The 4,647-nt window shown below is 42.0% G+C and overlaps 1 pseudogene; it reads left to right on the forward strand.

The window, feature by feature from the left end:
* Positions 1 to 1,969, forward strand: part of LOC127147622 (60S ribosomal protein L5, mitochondrial-like) — a 2,096-nt pseudogene extending 127 nt beyond the window's left edge.
* The last annotated feature ends 2,678 nt before the right edge of the window (positions 1,970 to 4,647 follow it).

Raw genomic sequence — 4,647 nt, forward strand, 5'->3', positions numbered from 1 at the left:
AAGCCAAGTCAATTTCGGGCCACCAAACCCTGCAACTGATGAGAAGGCCCTATGGACTAAAGGGAAGCGTGTACGTTGTCACACTCCCTGCCTTCCAAAAGGTGCCTAGAGGACGGGCCAGACGCAGCAGAGCGAGGACCCGGGAGCGGATTCCCCACCGGCAGGGGGACAGGAGACGGCCATCTCGAGGCATATCACGACCTACAGGCAAGACCCGGCGAGACCTGGGAGGGCAAGCCGATTGGGAGTCAGAGGATCCATAGTACCTGCAGACCCACGGACTGAATATTCATCATTTTCGAAAGCGGGGGGGAAGGGATCTCTTTTCTGCAACGGAAAAAAAGGGAGCTGATTTGACTCGGCACAACCTAACGATGCATCCAATACCACTGTGCCTAGAATGCCTTGCTAGATCTCTGCTCCTTAAAGCTATACAGGCAAGAAGCGCTTTCTTTGACCTCAATATAAGACGACGGAGATCAGATTTCATGGAGAAAGGCGTTGACACATGACTGATGACTGCATTTCATTTCAATCCTTGGGCTCATTTTCTTTAGTTACTCTTCGTTTCATTCAGAATAGCACATATTTGAAAAAAAGAAAGGAGAGAAGTTCTCAAATTCTTTGAGCCTCTCATTGATAAGGACATATTAACCTCTTCCATGAATGAGTCACCTGGACCTTTGTTTTTGGTTCTACGTAGCTGAATTTCCTCCATATTCACCTTTTTTTCTTCATTCATCCGCCTCAATGGATCTGGATAGGTTTCTTTAGTTGGTTCTCAGCTCCTTTCAGTTTCTAGTCGGACCTCTGAATTCCACTAACCCGGTCCGTGGTAGCTTATTAATTCTATACTATAGTCAAAAGGATTTCGCATCAATTCCATTGGCCCTCTCAAACCTTTTCATAGCCACTTCTCCACCAAACCCAAAGGTCTTTTTTTTCCACCAAGAAAGAATGTTCACTCTTGAGCCCTGTCCAGAGAAAGCAAGATGCATTCATTCTGGTCAATTTGGGCAAGAGGAATGTTCAGCCTCTCATAATTAAGGCGAGTACCCCGATTCACACCCGGTTTCATTGCATCTCTGTACTCAATCCCCTTATCTGTCTCCCAGAACTGGCCCTTATCTGGGGTCATTCATCGCTGTGGAATTCTAGACCTCCCTGTCCGGGGGTATATAAGCTTGGGGCCCTCTTTCCCCTTAGGAATGGGGTCCGAGCCAACAACTCCAGTTTCATTACGAAGATATATCACGTCAGGATCCGTTGCTCAAACAGAATCACACCAACGTTATGGAAGTTCCTGGATCGTCTTCAATAAGAGTCGTGCCAAAGGAAACCCTATGATTTCAGAAGAAAAAAATGGAAAATTGGCTATGGAGATTCTGCGCGGTCAGAAATTGATACAGACAAGGGGTTCGACAGGAAAGTCCTTTCGATCCAATCCATTCTTGGAGTCAAATAAAGACAAAGGATATGTCAGTGACCTAGCACGAGAAAGCACTCTCCGAGGGCATGAAATGTCTAATTTTTCTTTCAAAATCATTATAGGAATAGTAATGTCTTTCTTAAATTCTCCGGCCGAAATACGGAAAACTCCATGAAATTCTCGATGGAAACGGAGTTTTTCGAATTCTTCCCGGAACTGGCAGATCATTTCGAGATCTTCTCTAAGACTCTAGGGTTCAATGTGACTATTGTCACTTCGGCCAAGACACAAGATGAGACTTTACCACCGTGGAGCGGCTTTTTGAAAAAAAAATGGAATTTGAAAAAAAGAAAAGATTGAAGCTGAAATCCAACTTCTTCTTGAAATAAAGAACTCGCACACACTAGATTTCTTGGATTCCAAAAAAAATCAATACACCAGCTTAGATTTCTTGGATTTCTTTTTTTCCGCAAATTCTTTGCTCATCTGGAGTAGCTTAATTAGTGGAGTTGAGATGAACAAGGGCCTAGGCGCCAGTAACCCAAAGAAATGAAAGAAGAGCTTACTTATTTGATTCATTTCCTATCTAGGAGTCCTCAAACAAAGTTCCATTCGAGATTGGACTAAGAAGGAAGAAGGCGAGTCAGTATGCTAATGCCTCATCCTCAAATCAATCCTTCCCATAGGTTATTGTCCCAACGAATAAGTAATTGTAGGAGTGAAAGCTTCATATAATTCGAAAAAGCAAGAGCAGCAAGTCCAAGTAAATCAAATACGAAACAAAATACGTCATTTTTTTAGGATTAAACAAAAGGATTCGCAAATCAAAGTGCTAATGCTACAACCAGTCCATAAATTGTTAAAAGCTTCCATAAAAAGCCAGACTAAGAAATCAAGTACCTCGGATTTTTCCCTCCGCCTCGGGTTGTCTCGCGATCCCTTCTACAGCTTGGCCCGCAGCAGTACCTTGACCAATCCCAGGTCCAATAGAAGCAAGCCCGACGGCCAACCAGCAGCAATAACGGAAGCGGCAGAAATCAGTGGATTCATGATAAGTTCCTCACACCAAAAGAAAGAAATGGTTTAATGATACAATCAACCAATGAATTATAACTTATTATTCCATCACTAAGATTTTATCCAACTAAAAATTACGAATTTGAAGTAATAATATTATTTCATCGTCCAAACTACTTCAATCTCTCTTTTTTAGTTCCTATCCATCCACGTAGTTTTTGTGAATCCATACGACTTTTGTTCTTCCATTTCTTTTTAAAGCATTCTTTTCATTCTTTCATTGTTTTTCTTGATTTAATCTCTCTATTCATTCAATATTGAATTCAAAATTACATTACAGCCGAAACAGAAGGACTTCCATTGTAAGCCCTATCTAAATTCACAGTAGTAGGGCGGATCTCTGAATTTGTAATTCTATTTTGAGTTCGATTTTGTTATTTCACATTAGTTCAGTTCGGTTAGATAATATAGGAAAGAAAACAGGAGAAAGAGAGCTCTCAACTCCTTTACTGCAGGCCAAAAGAAAAGCATCCCAACCTTGAAAGATACGACGAATTTTGAAAGATACGAAGCATCCCAACCTTGAAAGATACGACGAATTTGCAGAAAGGATCCCCCGCCACCCTTTATGGAGCTATTTGCATGCGGACTGCATTTGACTCTCAAGGGCAGATACCGGACCCCGTGCTCAGATACAACTCCCTCCAAGTAGTAGAGAAACCCCTGACTTCCGAAATGACAGAATCCTTACTCTATATAAAAGGCTTTGAAGACAGCCCCTTACACCTCCTAAAGACGGGAAAATCCTGGGGCAAGAAGACTGATAATATCCTTTTCACTCTTTAAAACGAATGAAAATGAATTTACTCAATTTCGCCGTTGTCCCCCTTCCCAAATACGGAGAAAACTTCGAAGAGCTTGACAAAGAATATCCACCCCAAGCCATTTTCAGGACAGCGCATGAAGACGAAACCGATTTCACTATTTGGCCCCTCACTTTAAGAAGACAGCAAGACAAACAAGAGGAGGATTTACTACTTATTATTCTACATGGGGTCCCAGAAAGGGAAAGGCTACTTGCAGAAAGATACGACGAGCTCGCGGAAAAAAGGATCCCCGAACCTGAAACTTTCTTCGCCTGGATGAGAGACTACCCGCAGATACTAAAGCAAGCGGAGGAATCAGAAAATGAAATACTGGCGGAGCTCCTTATAGCACCCCTGTAATAGCACAACCCCGATGAAGAACAATAATACTAACCCCGATGAGAGGGCCCCGATCCGCCGACGAGAAGGCCCGCAACTCCGATCGGAATATTGGTACTTTTTTAGTATATTATTTAACCAACCAAAACGGAGTCAAATCTCCCCCAAAAGAGGCCATTGGGCCCGATCCGCCGCTTCGCTACAATACCCCGGAGGTTAATATGGAATTTCATGAGTCCTCCGGGACAGGTTCATATTCCATTGAATGACGACTGTAGGACGGAGGACGGGAAGAAGAAGATCGACTGTGAATATGGATATAAACAAGGATTAAATAAGGGTCCCGTCCGAAGGTTATGAAATAACGAGACTCAAAACAAATCAATGAATGAATTGAGAATGAAACCTATGAATTTTTGTAATCAACGACCTTGTAATCCTTAGCGAAAATGAACAAAAAGCTAGGTTTTGGGTATGGCTGGCAGCAACTTTTCATTCAAAAATCTTGAATTTTTCTCTATTATCGTTAAATAGAAAGATGAGAAAAAAGGACCATTTTGCAAGAAAAAAGACGGGAAAAACGCAATGAAAGAAGAAAGCCTAGAAAAGAAATGAACAGACTTTGATTCTAGTTCTAGTTTCTGGTCCGGATAAAGAGAGGAGAAAGAAATGTTTTTCACTCAATTATCGTGAAATATATATATGAGAAAAAGTCAAAAAATGCAAGAACCGAGAAAAGGCAATGAATGAAAGGATGAGTTGATCTCAGAGAATTTGCTTAAGACATGAATGAAGAGATTGATCAATGAGGATACAAAGGTTAGGACTTGAAAGCGAAGTCCTGATCCCTGAACTATTTTCAGGAGCGAAGGTACTCGTAGTTTCAGATATAGAGAGGAGCGAAGGTACTCGACTGAGGTTAGGAAGGAGAGGAGCGAAGGTACTCGACTGATAAGGAGAGGAGCGAAGGTACTCGACTGATAAGGAGAGGAGCGA

Source organism: Cucumis melo, unplaced genomic scaffold (assembly GCF_025177605.1).
Source record: "Cucumis melo cultivar AY unplaced genomic scaffold, USDA_Cmelo_AY_1.0 utg001762l, whole genome shotgun sequence".
In the NCBI taxonomy this organism is placed as follows: Eukaryota; Viridiplantae; Streptophyta; class Magnoliopsida; order Cucurbitales; family Cucurbitaceae; genus Cucumis; species Cucumis melo.